The sequence below is a fragment of the Dipodomys ordii genome, unplaced genomic scaffold (assembly GCF_000151885.1).
Source record: "Dipodomys ordii isolate 6190 unplaced genomic scaffold, Dord_2.0 Scaffold43, whole genome shotgun sequence".
Taxonomy (NCBI): domain Eukaryota; kingdom Metazoa; phylum Chordata; class Mammalia; order Rodentia; family Heteromyidae; genus Dipodomys; species Dipodomys ordii.
Window position 1 is genome coordinate 7726892 of NW_012267259.1, and position 24399 is coordinate 7751290.

Here is a 24399-nt window from a genome sequence, read left to right on the forward strand (position 1 = left end):
CAATGGAACAATGGAAGGGTGACATTGACCAGGATGTTGAACTGAAACTTCTGTGTTTGGCTACTTAAAGATTATTTAAAATGGAAAAGGATTAGACAAGTTGAAGCAAGAAGGCTTCCTATGCCATCTAGACTCTGCCCAAAATTAGGTAAGTGGCTTTTGAACAAGTCATCTAAATGCTCTAAGCTTCAGTTTCTGCAACTGTACAAAGTTATGGTGAGAATAAATCATGCTCAAAGTTCTTTCCATCTTCTTTATTTATTAAACATTTTTGAACACTATATTTTTGTATAAAGCTTATATTGCCTTATTATTTTCTGTAAGCTAATGAGCTTAAGAGTCATTGGTTCACTTCTAACTTACATATCCTCAAACTTCATAGGAGTCTCAAGTTAACCTCTGATCCAACCCACCTGTAACTCAACCCACAAAGCACTAAGCCCCTTTGTCTAGGTTAGTGGTATTCAATTCTGGCTGCCGATGAGAATAATCCAGAGAACTTTGAAAATAGACTGATTCTAAGCCCATCCTAAACCCATTCATCTGCTTAATCTGCTTCCACAGGACTGAGTCTCGAACACTGGTGTAGCGGTTTGTGCTGCATGACAAACTACTCTGAAACTTAGTGACTTAAAAGAATAACGATGTACTCAACCCATAAAGATGTATAAATATTTATTCTATATCTATTAAAATTCCAAAACAATTTTATTTTTTCCAAATTCTTATTGTGATTAAGTGGATACATAATTTCCCAAATTTCACAGTATTGGGCTAGAAAGATGGCTCAGTGGTATGCCTTGCATGCCTGAGGTCCTGGATTGGATTCCTCAGCACCACATAAGCAAAAAGAAAAAAGCAGGAAGTGGCATTGTGGCTCAAGTGGTAGAGTGCTGGCTTTGAGCTGAAGAGCTGAGGGACAGCGCCCAGGCCCAGAGTTCAGGCCCCACAACCAGACCCAAAAAAAACAAAACAAATTTCACAGTATTGTGGGATAGTGATGCTTAAAGTCACAAACACATTCTAACTTTCATGGGGCAAATTGTCTATCGTGGTCTATAACATTTATGAGTTCTATGAGCTTTGCAATACAGTGATTTCTTCCACATTGGGTGATATGTACATTTCTTTTGTTTTGCATGGCATCAGCTGTTCCCTCTTTCCCACTCGTTCCCTCCCTCCCATCGCTGCCATTGTGTTGCTTAGTTCATTTTGGTCAATGTTCAGTGCAGCTGATGGGTCCCGCTGGTGTATGCAAGACAAGTAATTTTAAAACAGTAAAAGAACGGCCATGGTTATGGTTCACCATCAGTTTGAGTCAGTCCTAATTGAGTGGCTACCCTGGACCTAGCTGGACTCACTCATGCGCCTGCCATGGGCAATTTGGTGGGCTGTGAGCTGGCTAGATTACAATGGCCTTAGTTTGGACAACCAAGCTCTTCTGGTTTTCATCTCCCAGCAGGCTAGGCTAGGTAGGGCAGGGTTTTAGGTTTCAAAGGACGTACACAGAATTCCCTTGATACTCAACCAAAGTCCAGCCCACATTCACAAGGAAGAAGTAAAAACTCCACTTCTTTTTTTCCCATTTTGTCAGTCATGGGGCTTGAACTCAAGGCCTGGACACACTGTACCTGAGCTCTTCAGCTCAAGGCTAGCACTCTACCACTTGGAGCCACAGCACCACTTCCAGTTTTCTGGTGGTGGATTGGAGATCAGAGTCTCACTGACTTTACTGCTTGGACTGGCTTTGAACAGCAATCCTTAGATGTCAGTCTCCTGAGCAGCTAAGATTACAAGTGTGAGCCACCGGCATCCAGCTGAAACTCCACTTTTTAATGGGAGAAGCTACAAGATTACATTGTCAAAAGTAGACCTAAAGACCACAGCCATATTTCTTACTCTGTTTTCTTCTTTGTTAAAAGGCGCAATCCATATTTGTAAAGCTTTCCTAGAGATTCTAATGTTCGGCCCAATTTGAAAATGCAACCATAAATCTTGATTTTCCCCGTGTTTTCTACAACCTCAATTTTTTAAATTTTGAATTTTTTTTTTGCCAAGGTGATGTACAGAGGAATTTCAGTAACATAAGTAAGATAATGAGTACATTTCTTGGCAACCTTGTTACCCCTTCCCTCGAGTTTCTTCTACTTTCCCTCCCTTCCCCCAGGTTATACAGATCATTTCCAACATATTGTCTTGTGTATATCGCTGTTGCATTATACAACCTCAATTTTTTTGGTAGTTACTAGCGTTTGAATTCTGGGCCTCATGCTTGCTAAGCAGGTGCTCTTCCACTTCAGTCATACCTCCAGCCTTTTTTATATTGGTTATTTTACAAGAGCAGTCCCACTATATTCTTGAGCTGATATGGACTGTGATTCTCCTATTTGCATTTCTCTAAATAGCTGAAATGACAGATCTATGTTTAGCCATTGTGCTTCCTCTGTAGCTGGTAGAACAGGCATGTGCCACCATACCAAGCCATCAGTTGAGTTGAAGTCTTAACAACCTCTTTATTTTGGATAGGCTGGCCTTGAACTATGGCTTCCCAATCTATACCTCCCAAACAGTGAGGATTACAAGCTCAAGGCACAATGCCTGGTCCTGTGACCCCCAACTCTCACATTTGTCAACTCTTTCAGATGCTTCCATTGTATAGCATGGACTCATTTTACTCAACAAAAACAACTTACAACTTGGAAACTTACAGTGCAGGAATCACTCATAGGCTGAGTCATGGGTCCTATTCACATCCAATGGGGTATGGGTAGACTCGTCCTAGAATTTTGACTGCTCCACATGAGATGCGAGAATGAAGGAAATCCCAGCTGGGCCCTCTTCATCTAGCTTCCTTTTGCTCCTTCCCTGTGCATTACCAGTAATGATGCCTGAAGGAGGAAGTGATGAATTTAATGGCTAGATGTCAGAGATCCTGAAGAAGGAAGACCTGTGAAGTCGATTTCTGCATCTTGTCTTCACATCATATTTCTAGGTATGTCCAGTGAGGAAATAGGATGAAAAAGAAACTTACAGTAAAAAAAAATCCCAAGCCAGGCAATGGAGGCTCATGCCTGTAATGCTAACTACTCAGGAGGTTGAGACCTGAGGGTTTTGGTTCAAAGCCAGCCCAGACAGGAAAGTCTATGAGACTCTTATCTCCAATTAACGACCAGAAAACTGGAAGAGGCACTGTGACTCAAAGTGGTAGAGTGCTAGCCTTGAACAGAAGAGCTCAGGGATAGCACCCAGGCCCCTAAGTTCAAGCCTCATGACTACCACAAACAAAATAAATCCCAGTCCTCTCAATATTGCCACTTAATTATGCATGTAACTTTGGGCAATCCCATGTAAAAGCTCTCTGAAGTTTCTTACTTATAAGCTGTATGTTTTCTTCACAGGGCTGCTCTATGGAGCAGAGCTACAGAATGCTGTAGTGATGTCACACATTAATCCCTGTTTCCATGCAGCAGTAAGCAGAACACTGTTATTGTATCACAAACCAGGCCAGAAGTCTGAAATCCAGGCCTGGTAGGGTCAGGTTCCCACTGAAAGTACTAAGGTCATGGAGCCTGAACCCTGGACCTGAGTGCTGTCCCTCAGCTCTTCAGCTCAAGGCTAGCACTCTACCACTTGAGCCACAGCGCCACTTCCAGCTTTTTCTGCTTATGTGGTGCTGAGGAATTGAACCCAGGGCCTCATTCATGCAAGGCAAGCACTCTACCACTGAACCACCTTCCCAATCCAACTACCAGCAATTTTAACCATTCTTTATCCTATCAATGCATACCTTTAATTTCTATCTTCACTTCTGTTTTCAAAGTTTTCCCTTTCATAAGGGAACACGTCATGTTGGATAAGAGCTCACCCTACTCAGAATTATATTTGTAACAAGCTTATTTTCAAATAAAGACACATCCTTAAGTATTGGGAATTAGGTTCACCACACATGAATTTACAGAGGTGACACTCACTCCATAACAACGGTATGAGAAATGTTCCTGAGTCTGAATTTGATGGCTAATTTGATTTGATGGCTAACGAATTTGCCATTTATAACTTTTATTATTTTACATATTCTTATAATTTGTTCTTAAACGTTTTAGAAGGAAAAAAGAGACAGAAGAAAAAGAAGAGAAGGGGAAAGTAAGAAAAAATGAAATAAAGAAAAATACTGTGCCATTTGTAATATTGTGGAGCCTGGAATTGGTGAGCAGATTTTGCACTTCTGGGACCTTTTTTTGACGGGCCTACACCAAAAGTATTTGCACCTACAAAGCTGCCTTATTCTAATAAGGCCCAAGATCACCCATGGATCCAATGCCATGATATTACAATGGTATTACAATTTAAGCTACCTAATATCTAAGGTGGATTTTATAAGCAATAGGAAGTTACATGGAGTCATGATGTAGACGTCTTATTTCTAGAACTGGCCTATTCTCCAACTGGAGACATTCCTTTCCTAAGAAAAATTGTCCAAGGTAAAATGATAATGTTCTCTTTGATCAGCTACCAGAGCAAGGTTAACTTCAGAACCATGGACAGCTCCCAAACTGTCTTTCCTTCCCACAATTGCTCAGGGCTGGTTATTACTGGTCCACTGCCTCCCCCGGGGCTGGGTTCCTGCCTGCTCAGCATTTTACTAGCAAGTCTAGCAGAGAGAAAAAGGGGGTCATGAGTGCTTGGTGGATTTGAATGACCCACAGTCTCCTCCAGGAGGAGACAGGAGGCTCAATCAAGGTCCTTACTCTTCCATCTACTGCAGAGGGACAGTTCATGCTTCATTGTAACAGTGGGGCAACTGGTCCCCCCACAGAGTAACAGCTGCATCTTCCAGACCACATCTAGCCATTATCCACTCTGGATGCTCAGACAGTTCTCTCTGGGACAGCTCCTTTCTAACAATGCAGGTCTGAAAATAAAGAATAACTGTACCTTCTCCATGCACAATGAGTTCAAGCCCCATGATTGACAAAAATAAATTAATTAAAACAAAAATCAGAATATCAAGTCCTTATCACATCCCGGAAGAATTCGTCAGATTTTTTTTTCCTTACAGGAGTAGATTATGTGGCCTGGTTGGCCTCGCTGAAAACAAATAGAGAAACAAATAGGAAGAGGAGATCTGAGCTTCCACATCCCTCAAGATTTCCTTCACTGGTGAATTTGCTGCCATCCAGCAAGACATTCACAATGTCTTTCATTACTAAATTTCTGTTTTGTTTTGTTTTTGTTGGCCATGGGACTTGAACTGAACTCAGGGCCTGGGCACTGTCCCTCAACTGTTTTGCTCAATGCTAGCTCTCTATCACTTTGAGCCACAGCACCACTTCTGGTTTCTGATAGTTAGTTGGAGATAAGAGTCTCACAGGGACTTTTCTGCAGGAGCTGGCTTTAAACCTCAGTCTTCCAGATCTTAGCAGACTGCGTAGCTAGGATTACAGGTATGAGCCACTGGTGCCCAGTTTGTATTTGTGGGATTTTTGTTTGTTTATTTGTTTTTGATACTGACAATGTGGCTTGAACTCAGGGACTTTTGCTCTCATCAGTTTTATCTACACACATCTGGAGCTTTACCACTTGATTCCTGCCTCCAGTTCAAGCTTTTGGTTGGTTAATTGGACATATAGAGTTTCTCAGATTTGTCTTCCTGGGTTGTCTGCAAACTCTAATCCTCAGATCTCAGTCTCGGTAACTAGGATTAGAAGGATGAAGCACTGGTACCTGGCCTTCATCATTAAACTTAAAAAAAAATATTTTTATAACTTCAACTTGAAGGGTATTTTTCTCCCCCCAACCATTTCAGCATAAATCCAGAGAACAAGCTAGAGGCTCCAAAGCAGTGAGAGCTTAAACTCTTCTGAGAGGCGCTCCTGCTCAGCCGTGATTACTCATGCTTCTTTAGTCATCAGGCTTGCCCGCAGGACATGGGGATCAATAAAGCGATATAACCACAAATAACAGAAGCCTATCAGCGATATATGAGCAAAGAGTGTTTAAAGGCAACTTTTAAAGATGATTCAATAACATTCTATGCCAACATTGGCTTACTGCAATGTCCTAAAGCCCAAGTCCATCCCTACCAAGTTAGTCAGCCTGGACAATGATCCCTGACTGTCAGATGGGACTGAGAAGCCAGAAAGGACCTTTAGAGACAACAGTCAGGCTGCCCAGACCACAGGCAGGAAGGACAGTACACCACTACTGGCAGTCCTTTTGAGGGCCATATATCCCCAGAGATACATCAGGGCAAAATCTCCACAATAAATAGCTTCAGAGGGGAAAAAGAAAAAGAATTTTGCAAAAACCTCAAGCTGCTTGCTAGTAAGTGTTCTCCCTCATTTCCACCAAAATCAGAGGTCACCACTAGGATTTCCTTTGCCATCCATTGCCACGTGAATTTAGGTGAATCTAGGTAACAGGGCCTAGTATAAACTATTTGGCATGTAAGTGCTATCATCATAATCACCATCATTGTTGTTAGATTCTGACAATATTATTAGGTAACAGAGGTGAGTAGCATGGAAACATTAAACCAATATACATGTAAAATAATAACAAAGTAGGAACATGGCAAAGGGGGAATAAGGTCCATGAAGGGTCTTCAGTCATGGCTTAGACGGTACAGAAGAGCTCTTTAAGAAGATGCTAAGGCCATATGGTGGGTCACAGTTATGTCTTAGACAAAAAAAAATATAGCTATCTTCCTGTGAAATAACAAATAGGATCTTCTTTCTAGAAAATAGGAAAGGAAATCTCCCCTGCTTAGCTCTAGGTTAGCATGAGTCATAAAATGTGCTAGATGAGATCTGAAAGGTAAAATTAAAGCAGTATTTTTAAAATTTTACTTTTAATTTTTATTTATGTATTCATTTATATTTTTGTCAGTTGTGGAGCTTGAACTCTGGACCTGGGCACTGTCTCTGAGCTCTTCAGCTCAAGGCTTAATGTTCTACCACTTTGCCCTCTTCTGGTTTTCTAGTGGTTAACTCTTCTGGTTTTCTAGTGGTTAACTGGACATAAGCGTTTCACAGACTTTTCTACCCAGGCCAGCTTTGAATCATGATCCTTAGATCTCAGCCTCCTGAATAGCTAGGATTGCAGGCATAAGCCACTGGCACCCAGCATAATGTTTTTTGTTTAAAGTACATTTTCTTGTAATTGTAGAGGTGATATACAGAGGGATTATAGTTACATAAGCAATACAATGAGTATATTTATTTTTGAACCTTGTCACCCCTTCCCTCACACTCTCCCAATTTTTTCCTCCTGTCCTCACCCACAAGTTGTATAGTTCATTTTGCACATAGTGTTTAGTGAGTACCACTGCTGCATTTGTTCACCCTTTGTCCCACTTTTCTGTGCCCCCCTTACTCTCCCAAAGACAAACTAACCAACACGACAAAAGGAAAAGACAACAAAAACAGCAGCAACAACAACAAAATCTTACTTCCATTTCCTTTTTTTTTTTTTTTTGGTCAATTGTGGGGCTTGAACTCTGGGCCTGGGCGCTGTCCCACAGCTCTTCAATTCAAGGCTAGTGCTCTACCACTTGAGCCACAGTGCCACTTCCGGTTTTCTGGTGGTTTATTGGAGATAGGAGTCTCACAAACTTTCCTGCCCGGGCTGGCTTTGAACCGTGATCCTCAGATCTCAGCTTCCTGAATAGCTAGGATTACAGACATGAGCCACCAGCACCTGGCTACTTCCATTTCTTGGAGTTCAGTTTGTAAAATATTATTGTATATGATCATATAAACATAGCAATTGAGCCTTTTTGATCCTCTCCTAAGAATATCCCACTTTGTGATTGTCTAGAGACCTGTATAATGTTTTTTGTTGTTGTTTTTCTAACCATCCATTGTGTTTACTTGAAGATTTATAGGCACATTCTAGTTACCACAAATGAGGGAAACCATGCGGCCTATGTTAGCAAAGCAGTATTTTCATCCATTCATTTGCTAATGCTAGGAATGTTGGCCCAGGCACAGGTACCCAGCATTACTGCAGATCATTCCTGCCCCAGGCAGATGTGACACAGAGCTGCCTGGATCTGCTCAAGCTCCATTTCAGGGAGAACAGCCTTCTATTTAGAAAAAGTTATCTATCCTCTCACCACCTTTCCAACGGAGGCAATATCTTAGGGTCTCTAGAAAAGTCCTTATTTCAGCATTTGGACCCAGCATTCCCTAAATAGGCCTTCACCCTCAACTCGGAGGAAAAAAACACAGTTATTAAATCAATAACACACACACACACACACACACACACACACACACACACACAGAGTGTAATGTAGAGCAGGCCCTCAGCAAAATTCCAAAGCAAGCAGAAGTAATCTTTGACTCTCTTTCCTCTTCAGACCCTCTGGATCGATCCCTTTGCCCTCTGGATCCACTGGATCCTATGGCCTCCTCTTCCACCCTAAGTCAATGTAAAATCACAGGATAATGAGTAGTCAGGATTGCCAACTGTGCTGAGGACAGGAAGGATGGAACAGAGATAGCAAATCCTCTCCAGGCTGAAACAGAAGCCAAGGAATGTAGGTTGGCTAAAACAACGATTATTTGTCTATTTACCTGTCATTTCTGAGAACTTTGAAAGTTTCCTACCTCTGTGCTTCCACCCTGTGGAAAGTCAGTCATCATTGAACAGTGAAGAATTGATTCTGCCTCTGGGTGTTTCTACTCAGCCAGCAGATCCAGGGGCAGCTTTAGATTTGCATTTCTATCACTTCCTCTCAGACCTGATGAAATAAGTTAACTTGTGCTTCCCAATTGCCCCATTCGTTTTCATAACACTTTTGGCTTCTTACAGTCCTAATCAAACTTCATTTTTGTAGATACCAGTCATTCCTTAGAAACTTGGGAAAGTTTCTGCTTTCTCCCTGTGTGAACTTTCAGAAAAAGGTTTATTTTCCCCTCTAGGCTTATTTTACTTAGCTGAAGTCATTGGAGACAGCATAAACTTTGCATTTTTATCCGACCTCTTTCAAATGTGCTAGCACTGCAGTTGAATTTCAATGATTTGCAATAGAGTATCAAAACTGCTGGTGCCCAGAGCTTTCCCTATGGTAACAGCACTTACCATCTATTTACTCCCCAGACATACTATTCACTTCTTTTTCCTCCCACAAATAATTAGGAGCATTCTCATTTAAGTCTAGCATTTATGTTAGCCACCAAAAAGAAACCAAGTTGAAGACAATTCACTGTCTTTCAGAAGCTTGTAATCCAAATGGGAAATTCAAATGGGAGTAGAATACATATATTGTACTTAAATAACACAATGAAGTATATGAGTGTATCTTAAACCAATTTTCTGGGATTTATACATACAGTCTAGGCAGAACAAAGCCTTCATTCCAACATTACTACTATGGCATAAAATGTTTTTGGATCCTTTGTAGGATTTACTCCAACACTAGTTAACAATCAGAAGAAAGCTGATACCAATGGCTCACACCTATAATCCTACTACTCAGGAAGTTGAAATATGAAGATCTCAGTTCAAAGCTGAGGCAGGAAAGCCCTTGAGACTCTTTCTCCAATTAACTACCAAATAAGCTAGAATTGGAGGTATGGCTCAAGTAGTAGAGCACTAACTTTGAGCAATAAAGCTAAAGGACAGTGACAAGGCCCTGTGTTCAAGCCCCACTATTGGCACACACACACACACACACACACACACACACACACACACAGCTGAATAAAGGAATGGTAAGATGGAAATGGAAGGGATCTGCTGGGTTCCACAAAGAGGTATGGCTGGTAATCTTAGCAGGACAGTTCTCAAAGGGGTGATGTAGATGACAGCAGATAGCCAAGGGCTAGAGGAGTGACAAGGTTGAGGCATTGATGACTGAGAGTAAACTCCTACTTCACATATACTCCTGAGTGTATGAGACTCTCAAAGAATATGCATATATGTGTATATTATATACATATACATATGCATATTATTTCATACTAAAGGCTGGCATAGCATTAGCTATCTTATTGCATGGCACTCAATGATTGATCTGAGCTCAAGCATCTTATTTGCAATATATATTGTAGATTCAATTGTGTCTCCCTAAACATCATGGTTTGAAGTCTTAACTCTAAATGTAACTGTATTTAGAAACAGAGACATTAAGAAGGTAACTAAGGTTAAAACTGAGACCATATAGGTGATCCCCAAATCAACAGGACTGGTATCCTTATAAGAAGAGGAAAAACAACGGGGTGAATACTCCAAAGAAAAGCCCAGGAGAGGGGATTGCAGGGTGGCCATCTGTGAGAAAAGACCCAGCCCACAGCCACCTGCGGGCATCTTGATCTTGATTTTTACCATCCAGAATTGTGAGAAAAAAATTTCTGCTGTTTAAGAAAAGTAAAAACTCCAGGAGAATTCCCAAAACATTCCTCCCTGCCTGGCAAGAGACAGAGATCGTGTGATGTCACACAATTTGCAGCTCCTGCCATCAGATATAAACAGCTCCTGAAGAACACTGAAGTATCTTCTAAAATTATTTTTCTGAATGACATCTCTAAGGACCTAGATTTGTGAGGAGCAAGAGCAGCAAAGCAAGCTGGGAGGTGAGTAAGTGTGATTCTCTCTAGGGTCAAGGGGAGTCAGCTGTCATTCCTAAGCCCCAGTTCATGACAGCTAACTTTCCCATTGATTTTTTGCCTCTTCCTATCTGAGCTTGAAAATTGCTCCCATCACAAAACACTAAACTCATTTTTCTCGAGCTTCCCTGACCTAAGGGAAATTTTAAAAGGAGAAAGAAAGGAAGGAGAAGAAGACAAAAGAAGAGGGAAAAAAATCTCTGTCACAAGCAAAGAAGTGTCTGCTCCCTCCTAAGATTTACATAAGACCGAGATGACTGCATGTATAATGTTTGCCTTTTCCATTCAGGGTCTCAATGAGCTGATTTTCTGGCCATTCAAGGGCCCAGGATTATTTGATTGCAGGTAAGTCTATAAGCCCATTGTCCTATTCTCCCATCTGTACCACCACTCAATGGTGACTCCTGATATTCAGCAGGGGATTTTATGGAAGCCAACAAGTCTTCCTGTCTCTGCCTTCAAGATTTTTCATGTCACTGCTCCCTTCTCCCACTTATTCCCCACCCCTTCATCTCTTTCTCATATCTTGGTCTCCCAACTGAGCTCATTCCCTTTACCTCTCCCTTCCCCTAAAACATTATCCACACTACAGCTAATATTAAAATGCTACAGTAAATGTCCCTCCCTTTGAAAGCCCCCAGCTTCCTCACTTGACTACAAAATAGAATCTCAGCACCATTCACTGGTGCTCAACGCCATTGAATGTGTCCCTTTCCTGCTTCCCAGCCTCTGGCCCTAGTTCTTTTTGTACCTGCTACTCCAAACACACATTGTAGCCTACATTTCCCTAAACATCTCATGCGTCTTCCACACTTGGCCCACTGTGTAGAACATCGTTTTCTCCATCATCCACCTATTATTAGGTTTATCAGTGAAAGCAAAAGGAATCTTTTCTGAGGAATCTGAGGAATCTTTGCTCAGAAATAATTTAAAATGCCAGGCACCTGTGGCTCATACCTGTAATCCTAGCTACTCAGGAGGCTGAGACCTGAGGATCATAGTTCAAAGCCAGCCTGGGTAGGAAAGTCAATGAAACTTTTGTTTCCAATTAACCACCAGAAAACTGGAAATGGAACTGTGGCTCAAATGGTAAAGTGCTGGCCTTGAGCTGAAGAGCTCAGCGACAGCACCCATGCCCAGAGTTCAAGCCCCATGACCAACAAAAGAAAAAGAAAAAAAGAAAGAACTTAAAAATCTAGATGAAATACAAAAGTAGTTTATTAAGCACTTCAAAGACCTGATGAGATGGTTAACCAACTAAGCCAGGTGTGGTCAGAGCTAAGGACTGGGCCTGGGCAGAGGAGGCATATGGCTTCATCCATCTTTCCCCACGGAGCCTCTGCAAATGCAGAAGAAACTTTTTGTTTTTCATTATGCTTCTGGAAATCTTTCAAAAGCTGAAAGAACAAAAGGTAGACTCTTGCACTCACCAAAAGCTGAGGTGCTAGGAAATGTATCATATGGTCTGGTCTTATATCTATTGAGCTAAGAAAATATCAATTCTTGAATTTGCTTTACGGTTATTGCCCCTAAACTGCATGCATTCCCAAGGAGGTTGACAGATACAAAGGTCTCTGAGGGGAAGATGACACCAAATAAAGTCATGTGCATTTCTATAAACAATGCCCAGCACACAATCAAAGATAACCAAGGATCTCCTGGAATGGGACAAATACCATGGTTTACATTAGACTTCAATAACTCAAGGGTTCAAATTGTAATTCTAGAATAGCTTCTCATGAATAGAAAAGATACAGACTTGTTGGGTGCCGGTGGCTCACGCCTGTAATCCTAGCTACTCAGGAGGCTGAGATCTGAGGATCAAGGTTCAAAGCTAGCCCAGGCCGGAACGTCCGTGAGACTCTTATCTCCAATCAACCACTAGAAAACCGGAAGTGATGCTGTGGCTCAAGTGGCAGAGTGCTCACCTTGAGCTGAAGAGCTGTGGGACAGCTCCCAGGCCCAGAGTTCAAGCCCCACAACCAACAAAAAAACAAAAAAAAAGATACAGACCTTTCTAACTTATAAGAAGAAGAACAGTAAGAGTAACCAACTCAAAAGAAGGCAAGAAGCCTGGTGCCACGTGAAATCCTAGCTACTTAGGAGGCTGAGATCTGAAGATTGCAGTTCAAAGCCAGCCGTGAGCAAGAAAGTCGGTAAGACTTTCAACCACCAGAAAATCAGAAGTGGCACAAGAAAAGAAGAAAAAAAAAACCCTACAGAACATGTCACACATACTAGAGCTATGTAGTTACCCCTTAAAGGGAAGCTGGGGTGTCTTCTTCTTCCTTATAATCTCCTCCTCCCTCATAGTTCATTCAGATTTCTACTGTATCACTTACTCTATTGTGTTATAAAAAATGACTATTTATTGTGTTTATTTTTTATATCTTCAGTGGAAAGACTCTGCTAGTTCATCTTTGTATCTTCAATGCCTGGCCAGGGCTTGGCTTCCATAAGTATCCTGTGAATATATATTGAAGTAATTAAAATAAGCTGAAGTGTGCTGAGACTCGCGATGTGCATGGAGCCTCTCACCTGCCTGCAGAAAGGATGGATATGGTCCACAAACATTACGACACTACTTATTCCATCCTAGTAGTACAGGGCTAATGTCCCAAGTAGCGCCCGTCACAATTCTGCTGTGATCTTTAAAATACAAAGAGCAATGAGAGACTATTTATTGGGTTTCCTTTCAGATCACATTCTACAGGAATGTATGTCTCCTGAACCTAGGAGTGTCCCCCTTCCTACATGGAGACATTTGTGTAAATGGAGCATAATGCACAGCAGAGCTGGAGACAGCCAGTGAGGCACAAAAGCATCGTTTGAGCCACGTACAAGTGGCTCACGCCTGAATCCTAGCTACTCAGGAGGCTGAGATCTGAGGATCATGGTTTGAAGCCAGCCCAAGTAGGAAAGTCCATGAGATGTTTATCTCCAATTAACTGCCAAAAACAGTGGAGCAGGGGCTCAAGTGGTTCAAGTGGTATAATGCTAGCCTTGAGCAAAACAAAGCTCAGGAATAACATCCAGGCCCTGAATTGAAGCCCCAGGATTGTGCCAGAGTGGAGGGGGGAGGGGTGGTGCAGAAGCATTGGTTGATGCTCTGTCTCAGCTATGAATGATTTCATATCCGTTCTAAATCATTTGGTTAAAGAACCAATAAACTCCCTTTGTTTGTAAAGCTAATTTGATTCTAGTCCCTATGACTTATAGCCAACAAGAATCCTGACAAATAGAAAGAATTTCCATGAAAATTTCTCCATGAGGCCTCTCAAGCTGAGTTGTTTTGGTATGGGTAGCAAGGTACAGACAGTGAGATGATACTTAGAACATGAAACAGAATCTAGCAGAGTTGACTGTAGGGAAGGGTCCCACATACAAATCAACTAGAATATAAAATAGTATTGCCGAACTTTTAACAAAGAGATTAGAATGCATACACCCAAATATTCGTTTCTTTTCTTTTCTTTTGTCAGTCATAAGGCTTGAACTCGGGGCTTGGGCATAGCCCTGAGCTCTTCTGCTCAAGGTTAGAGCTCTACCACTTTGAGTCACAGCATCACTTCCAGTTTTCTGATGGTTAATTGGAGATAAGAGATTCACAGACTTTCCTGCTCAGGCTGGCTTTAAACCATGATCCTCAGATCTCAGCCTCCTGAGTAGCTAGGATTACAGGCGTGAGCTACCAGCACCTGGCATGTGCATTCTTTTGCCTTTCATGGTAATTGCCATGAGAAACCAAATGCTTATTAGCAAGAACTAAGCAAAAAGTCAAGAGTTTATATGGAAAGGGTACCCAAATTAGAAGGAGCATGAGTTTATAGGCAAGTGGAAGCAATGAGAATGGACAAAGTCAAGTTCAGGGGAGGGGCTGAGCTCAATCATACAGGAGTAGGGAAGCAAGTACTAGCAGTGAGCTCTACCAGTAAAGGGATAGAGGCGACTCGGCTCAGGCAGAAGCCTGTTCTGTTGGAAAGCAAGGCCCTGTGTCCTAGTTTGAGCTGTGAAGAGCCAGCTCCTGATGTAGCAATCTTCCTTAGACCAGGGCGAGTCCCAATGCCAGCTAGAGAGGAAGGACAGGGATTTAACTTACCAGAGGAAGGCTCTAACAAGTAACCCAACACGATGGCCCCTAGGTGACTAGCTCCCGAGAACATTCACAGGTCACAGATGAATGCAGAAGCAGATAGAGGTAGACTGGGACCAGGAGCATGCATCCAGGGCAGCCTGGGGAACCCTTAACTCTGCCCCCACTCCTGAGGAACTGAATACATTTCTCCATTAAGATTTTAAGTCTTGAGGAAAGTTTGCTTCCTCTCTGTGTCCATCTCACTGACACACACATACACAAACATACATATACATATACGTATACATATATTGTCAAAATGCTAAGATCTATATGCATATACATACATATGTCAAAATGCTGATATATATATATATATATATATATATTCTCTCTCTCACACACAGACACACACAGAGTAGCTCTAACAAGAGAAGTCTCTCTCTCATACGTGAGCTCTCATCTCCATGTCATCCTCCTTGAATGCTGATACAATATTTATTAAGGTTTAAATAGCACTGTTAAGTGCACATGTTGATTTAGAATGATGGACCAGCTCAACGCAAAGAACAGGAACTCAGCCGCAGAGAAGGGACTCCCCCAAAGGACAAGTAGATATATCATTAGCTACAGATCCAGCTAGCAAATGTCACAGCAGGGAAGAACCATTCTTTAATTAGGACTTTCTTTATACCTATTGTTATCACCAATTTTTATAGAAATATTTTTGAAAAATCTTACAAACCTTATCTATAATATGATACATGCATAAGGTTAAAAATTCAACCAGTACAGACTGGTATTAAATGAACAATCCACTCTCCATCTACACCCCATACTTCAGAGGAAATTCTTTTCATCTTTTGTTCTTAATTCTTTGGGCCCATTACCACAGTAATCCTAAATAACATGCTGAGATCTTAATTATTTGGCTCACCAGCATTAAATGATATCAAATCATTGCCACTCTTCTGATAGAAGAAGAATTTAGTTCACTGACATGCCCAACCATCTCTGCCTCTTCTGAGTCTCACTAGCACTATTATTAGCATGTTGAATCTTTAATTAGTTGCCCTCATCTTTTTAAATAATATATATCTTTGTACTTGTAAATAATATACATTATCCTATATTTGGGCCCCCTTTATTTTTTTTGGCCGGTCCTGGGGCTTGAACTCAGGGCCTTGGCACTGTCCCTGAGCTTCTTCTGCTCAAGGCTAGCACTCTACCACTTGAGCCCAGAACCATTTCTGGTTTTTTCTATGTATGTAGAACTGAGGTATTGAAACCAGGGCTTCCTGCATGCTAGGCAAGCACTCTACCACTAAGCCACCTTCCCAGCCTCTGGGGCCTATCATTTTTACACAAAATTTTTTGTTTCATCCCACAGTAAAATGAGGAAAGTTGTGCCCTTATAATTTGCCCTTCTATCAACAGAATTCTACCACCAGAGCATTAGCTACAATGTGTCCATTGTTGCATACGTGTTCTAGTCTATAAATACAAATAAATCTTAGTTTGGATTATGAAAATTGATACCAGTAAACATTCATCGAAGAAGTATGTGATCTGATATACTAGAGGGAAAATTGGTTGCTATGATCTGATTCTTTCAAAGAACAATGTCCCAAGAATGAGGTCAAGTGGATTCCCTGTTACTATAGTTTCTCAGTTTTTAAAATCAGACCATATTGCCAAGCACTTATGGCTCACAACCTGTAATCCTAGCTACTCAGGAGGCTGAAAGGATCGCAGTTGGAAGCCAGTTCTAAGCAGGAGAGTCTGGGAGACTCCTATCTCCAACTAACCACCAAGAAGCTGGAAGCAGAGCTGTGGCTCATATGGTAGAGTGCTAGCCTTCATCAGAACAATACAGGGATAGTACCCAGGTCCTGAGTTCAAGCCCCTGGAATGACACACACACACACACACACACACACACACGCACACAAGTTTGTATTTCCACTTTGGTATTTGAATAAACACCTTCTATTTTTCCTTCCCTCTTCCCCTGGCATTTTCTATTGTCTTTCTTTTTTTCTATAAGGAGAAATAAAAATTAAGTATTCCTCTCTAATGAGCTAAAAGTTCCCAGATTAGTAAGTAAAGACATTGACCTCATTCTCCAGCCAACATGTCTGCAAAGTATTTATTTCATCATTATATTTGGATGGCTGTTGGTAGCTCATGTCTGTAATCCTAGCTACTGAGGTGGCTGAAGTCTGATGATTGCAGTTCAAAGCCAGCCTGAGCAAGAAAGTTGATAAGATTCTCATCTCTAATCAACCGCCAGTAAACCAGAAGAAGAGCTGTGGTAGAGTGCTAGCTTTGAGCAAAAGAGCTCAGGGATAGTGCCAGGTCCTGAGTTCAAGTCCCACTACTGATTGGATAAAAAAGACACATACTTTAATACTTTGGCTAGATATGAAATATTGAACTTGTTTTTTTCCCCTTAGAAACTTAAAGACCACTATCTTCTGCTCTCCTGTGTTTTAATAAGAAGTCTGCTCTCTGTCACAGGCTCATTGTTAATAATTCTGTGTGTGTGTGTGTGTGTGTGTGTGTGTCTTATTGTATAAATGTTGCATCTTGTGTGGTTGACATTTTGTCTCTTAATTTTTAATCTCATACTTTTCAGCTTTCCACCATATTTTCTGTGCTCTTGAAGATTATATCAAATTCATCTTCAACTGTTTTTATTAACGTTATTGTTTTGACAATGCTATCTTTCACTTCCAGCAATAATTTTGATTTTCTGAAAATTCTTTTTCAGAGTGTTCTGTTCTTGTTTTATAGATATAAGCTCTTGAGTATCTCTAAGGATTCTAATCAGATTTTTTAAAGTTCCCTCCATTCTTGAAATGTTTTTACCTTTGGGTTTTGTTTTAGTCTCTTGGATTGCACTCCTATTTATGAGTGAAACACAATGTTAATTAATATAGGAAAACATGGTGGTTTCCTATAAGAAGGTGAGCAGTTTTGTATTGTCTTTTTATTCTTTTTTTTATTAATTGTTCAAAGGAGTTTCATTGTGATATTCCCATATAATGTACTTTGATTAACTTTATAAATCCTCTCCCAAGGGATACATTCACACAAAGAACTAGCACTCTTGCCCGAACCAGGGGTCTTCATCATAGTTAATGGTAAGCTTGGTTCTGGAGAGCTGACACTTCCTTATATCCCTTCCTGTACTCAGTATCTGACATTTGAGAGGAGTTCGATTGAGGGGCACCACAATCTCCTGGTTCTATAGCCAGCTCAGTACATTCATACAAAGAACTTCATTTTAGCTTATTGATTCCCTCTCTTACAGAAATCAGAATCTCTGAGTCACTGATGCTTTTCCCTCTTCGATTCTGGATGCGATTATGATGCTTTCATGTTCACATACCTTCAGGGGACACTGTGGGATTCTGTGCTCATCTGCCATCTTGAACCAAGCTAGTCACCATTAAGGGAATATTCTTCCTTCTCCCAAGCTGTTGTTGTTGCCCCAAAGACAATATGGCTTGACTTTCAACTTCGATTCCTATGGTTCAATTTTTTTTCCTAACTATGGTCAAACCATTGTTAGGTTTCACTGATAAATGGCAATCCATCTCAATGATGTTTAAGCAGAGCCCAAGCATATGAGTGTGACCTAACTTTCCATCCCAAAGTTCTTAAAGCATTGTTACAAGATGTGCAGATAGACTTTCCTAACAATGAATGCCTTCGTGAAAGTGAGAAACAAGGGCTCCAGGTTTGGTCATCTGCAAGGTAGTGGGGAAACCCTGACCTATTGGCAAAGAAAAGTGACTTCAGGGCCCTGCCATTTCCCTCTGTTCTAGTGAGGGTCCTATCCCTCTCTCTGGGGTGCAACCCATTGCCTCATCTGTAACGAGAGGAAGAAATGATCTTTCTGCACACATTCACCCCAGGGCTGATATAAGGAAGAAAAGACCTAATGTGCTGACATCAGCACTCCATAAGTGTTTGTTAGTTAATTAAAAGAAAGGTTCAAGGTAAGGTCTCACATTAAAGCTGTGACCGACACGTGGCCAAAGGCTCACAGGGGTGCTGGCCCTCTCTGTAGCTCCAGCGTGGCATACAGGAAGACTAGGTTCTTCCTTTGCCCAGGGAACTTTCCAGAATGACTTTGGTGATCACCATTACCACAATGTTAGCCCTGTTTGTGGCCTGTCTTCGCTCATTGGCCACTAGCCTCAGAAGCCAACAGTTTCTCGTGGGATGAATGAAGGATTCCTTCCTTGGAATGCTACAGCAGGGCCCCTCCAAAAGAGGGACGTCATTACATGTAGTCCTTTCCTGCTGCACTTCCTGGCCTCTAGAACTGTAAGAAATCAATTTCCTCATTTAATTTTTATTTATTTTTGCAGTAATGTAATTTGAACTCTCAAGGCTACTAGGCAGGTGCCATACCTCCAGCCACCCCCTTTTTTTGCTTGAATTCTTTTTCAGGTAGTGCCTCCAGTTTTTTGCCTATCATGGCCCGGAAACTTGATTCTCCTACTGATACCATTGATATTGTTTGGATGGCAGGTACGCACCAGCTATTGGTTGAGATAGAAGTGTTTCGAATTCTGTGCCTGGGCTGGCCTTGAACTCCAATCCTGCCAATCTCTACCTTCTGAGTACTTAGGTTACACATGTGAGCCAACTTATTTGGCCTTAAATTTTCTTTTTTCTTTATGAATTAAGTGCACTATGTTGTGGTATTCAGTTATAGCATCACAAAAAAGAATTGGGCCCCACCCACACAAGTACTGGCTCCAGTCCAAAGCTTACCAGGGATCTCTTAAGGGTTAGATCTATCCACCCAGTACCCAGGCCACTGTCTTTTCAAGTGACTCCCAAGGCCTCTGGACCTCGCATCTTGATCCATTCCCAGCTGACTCCCCATATGATGAGGGGAGGGGACAGATACATGCCCCTAACTTGCCCCAAAGCCCCAAAGTGCCCAGTACATTCCAGGCTCAAGCTATCTCCAAGGGGCCCTAGGGCCCTGCCACAAGAAGGGTAATGGCAGGAAGCCATCATATATTAAAACAGTAGATTAAAACAAACAAGAGCATTTTAGATTGTATTACACATCACTTTCCTCACGTCTGACAACAGGAAAAAAAATCAAAGGCGGTAAAAGACAATCGTAGACCATAATGGTCTAATAACTTGGTGATAAAAGTGCTTGTGGGAGCAGCCTGGGAGGAGGCTGCTCCTGGAGCAGGCATCAGAGTTCGCCCCCCATGCCCGCAGTGGCGCGCTCAGAGGCATTACTGCTTAAGTGCTCGTTTAAGACTTCCTCAGCATGCAGTGCGTTCGCTCGCTGGAGGATCGTAATTAGGCCTCAATTGTGGGCCATATTCACACATTGTGCATCATCCTTAAAGATGACAGAAAATAATTACCCAGAGCTAAGAGTAGATCTTAGATCCCATCATTGTTCTCCACGAGAAAAAAAAATGCCCACTTAATAATTGCGCTGTCTAGATGCATAGCCTTCTGAATAGTGAACAGTCTAACTGTTTTGTTTTCAAATGGAAGCTGGGACATCAGCAAGGCTGTGAACGCTAAAAACAATACAGCTAGTGGATGTGGCCAAAGCCTTGGCATTTCCTATTCAAGTGAGACCAAGTCCAGAAAGATCACAGATCAAGGGATTTGGGACTACATTAGCCCAGAGGTGATGAAATGTTGGGACTACAGTATGTTAGGTTTTAAAATCACTTTCTTTCTTTTATTTTATATACTTTTTGTGCCAGTCCTGGGGCTTGAACTCAGGGCCTGGCACTGTCCCTGAGCTTCTTTTGCTCAAGGCTAGCACTCTACCACTTGAACCACAGTGCCACTTCTGTCTTTTTCCATTTATTTGGTACTGCAGAATCAAACCCAGGGCTTCATGCATGTTAGGCAAGCACTCTACCACTGAGCCACCTTCCCAGCCCTAAAATCACTTTGATTTCCTAGACTGTGTACCAAAAATAAATGCCATCAAAATGCTCTACTGGACATTTTGGTCCATGATGGTCCCCCCCACCCCTTTTCACCCTTGTATCACTCCCTATTGGACTATTTCTGTCCCTAAAGTCTTGACGCCGTGGAAGTAGCTTTCTGAGACTTGACAAACAAACTGTCCCCTTCCTCATGTTCTCCATCCCACGTTTGTCTGGCCTTGCTCCTGCCTCCCCCACCCCGGCACTCAGTGGCTAGGACCCCACAGGACAAGCACCTGCCAGGTCAGCTCTCCAGGGACTGACTGCCCCGACACTTGAGTTCAGTCACCTTTGCTTTTTTTCAGCTAAGGCTACCTACTGTCATTGCTTCTTCTGTTTTAGACATCCTCCTTGGGGAAAGGCACGTGGATGTATTGTTCTGTTTTCTAGTTCCTGTTAGGTAGGATAGACATTGGCCCTCCTGTGGCTTCCATTTTGGCCCTTGGCTATATGTTGCCTTAGCTTGCTTGGCTTTATTGTGATGGGTACAGTCGTCTCTCCTGGGAATCACAGCAATCTATCTCATTTCAACATATCTGTCATCGAGTCAGGCCTTTGTGGAAGAACCTCAGAGAACCCTTGTTCAGTTGACTAAACTATTACATACTAATAATCCATTCTCTCCATCCCTCGCAGATCCTCGGCTCTCATCTAAAGACCAAGAATAGTGGAGGGATAAATTATAAGTAGGAATGGAAATTTCTAGACAGTGCCTGAATTTAATATCTGCTGTTAATTTTTTTCTTTTAGAATGACTTTCACATACTCAATATACACTAAAATAAAACAGGTCCTTCTCAATCTTTATAAGACTTGGGTAAGATGTGAATCTGAGCAGAGAGACACAATTATGAGAAAGGAGAGGGCAGAGGGACTGGTGGCCTTCCTGTTAGCTCTGACCCAAGGTAATCAATACCTGAATGCGCATGCTCATACACATTTTCTTTAAGCAAATGCTAAGCACGTTGGAATTCATTTCCCCTTTGCCTTCTCTTTCTCTTTATTAGCAACCAAAGCATTTGTGGACAATTTCATAGCTTGACAAATTATTTCAGACAGATTTATCTCCTTCTCATTTTCACAAAAGATGGTTATTTCCATTTTACTGATTCTAAAACCCACACCTAATACATTTTAAGCTAGTGAAAGAGACTTTGGATATAAATGAGTCAGCCGTGGTTTTAGGGAAACTGACTTGGTGGTGGGAAATATCTAAATCCTCATCACCTATCATAAAATGAAATCAACTCCATATATATTGAAATTATAATACTAAAAGATATAGGAAAGTATAAGAAAACATTGAAGTCAAAAAGATGTATAGCATGTTGGAGTTTGTACAGCATACTGGGGTCTATGTAGCATATTAGACACAATGATTTTAATCATCTAGATGCTAAAAAAATAAAAGCAAGCAATAAACTGAAAAAAATTAGCTACATACATGACAAACAAAAGGCTAACATTTTACTTTCTAGAGCATCTACACAAATCAATAAGGAAGACAAGTAATAGGTAAAAGGTATGAATGGGTAACTTACAGAAGAAAAAATATACTTGCCTGGCTAATACACATAAGAAAGCTATTTGGTCACAAAGGTAGTCAAAGGCATTAGAAATAAAGTCACCAAATATAGCTTCCTGCTTATCAAGTTAGCAAAAAAAAATAGAAATATTGAAAGCACCACATGCTGCTAAGGTGGCAAAGAGAATATAAATGACGTGACCTTTCCAGAAGGAAAAATGGCCAGTTCTCATCCTGAGCCATGAAGTGCTCATATTCTCCAGCTCGGTGATTCTTCTCTAAGGAATTTGTTCTAAAAAGTAGCCAGAAATGAGGGCTGAGATGTTGGTCGGAGCTACTCCTTAGAGAATCAGTATTACCAGTAAGATATGGCAACAGTGATCATGGTGTCAATTGTGGCCCATTTCTAAAACAGAATATTGGGGAGACCTTATCATTTTCAAATACTTTTAGTAGCAAGGAAAAATACCAGTGTGATAATGTTAAATGAAAAAATGGGGGGTCACAAAAATTGCAGGCATATGCCTAGGGAAAGAATTGGGAAAGGGTTGTTAGCAGTGGTTATCTGCAGTAGAACAATGATACATAATTGTGTGTGTGAGTGTGTGTGTGTGTGTGTGTGTGTGTGTGTGTGTGTGTGCATGAGCCAGTCTGGGGGTTTGAACTTGGGGCTGGGCACTATCTCTGAGATGTTTTTGCTCAAAGCTAGTGCTCTATTACTTGAGCCACAGCTCTACTTCCAGCTTTTTTTTTCCTTTGGTAATTTATTAGAGAGTCTCACAGACATCCCTGCCCAAGCTGGCTTCAGAATGAGATCCTCAGGTCTCAGCTTCCTAAGTAGCTAGGATTATAAGCATGAGCCACTGGTTCCCAGCGATGATACAGACTTTTAAAAATCTATTTCTAATTTTATACTATGCGAGGTATTTCTTTTATAGCAAAACAAAATAATTGAGAAAAGTTTTTTGCATACTATTTCATTTGCTTTTTAATTTTTTATGTAAAAATTTTTAAATTTTTTATTTTTTTAATTTTTTAAAATTTTTTATTTAAAAATATTTGACAGAGATTAGATGTATTAGTTTATGATATACTGTATGTATTATATGACTATTATGTTTATACACTGTGTGATTAATTTAATTAACACATCCATCACAACCTATGGAGGAGGCTTCATTTAGGATGACATGATAAACATAAAAATACTAAGGTCCAGATGAAATGAGCACCAGGAAATGGGTCAGATGGAACACAGATATGAGAAACGACAACTCAAGCTGTTGGTGCCCTCTCTGAAATTTCAACCATAGTAGGAGAGAGGCAACCAATCAATAGGTCCTGCAAAATAGGAAGTGGCCAACCAAATGTAGCCTAACTAAACACACGAACCCTATTCCTGACTCTCCAGTCTGTACCCCTTTGGCTGGCTAGCTACTTGTTTTGTCTATCTAATAACCCTTTGCTTTCTTGTTCATCTGTCCTGATAAATTCTTTTCCCAGCCCTGATGTTGGTTGCAAATATCCATGACACCATTCAGGCTAAATTCCCAGAATTTGCTCATTCCATAGCTGAAAGTTTGAACTCTTTGATTTGCATTTCTGTATTTCCCCCAAACCTCCAGCTCTTGGAATCCACACTGTTCTATTCTCTGCTTCGTTGAGTTTGACTTTTGTAGATTCAACAGATAATCGAGATCATACAATATTTGCCTTTCTGTGTCTGGTTTTACTTAGCATCATATCCTCCAGGCTAACTCAATGGTGTCAAATAGGCTTTGTGGTTTGGGCTTTTTCCCCCCTAGCAGTATTGGAGTTTGAACTCAGGACCTTGTGCTTGCTAGTTTGATGCTCTACCATTTGAGCCACGCTCCTAGCCCAGCTTCTGTTAATTATTTTAATGGAATCTGATGGACTTTTTTCTCCTGGCTGGCTCTGAATAAAGATCTTCCAGATCTCTGCCTCTTGGGCAGCTAGGATTACAAACATGAGCCACCATCACCAGGCACTGTTGTGTGTTTTGTTTGTTTGTTGGGTTTTTGTTGTTGCTGTTGTTTGTGCCAGAACTGGGACTTGAATTCAGGAACTGGGAACTGTCCCTGAGCTTTTTTTCTAAAGGCTGGTGTTATATTACTCGAGCCACATCTCCACTTTGCTGGTTGGTTGGAGATAACAGTTTCACAGACTTTC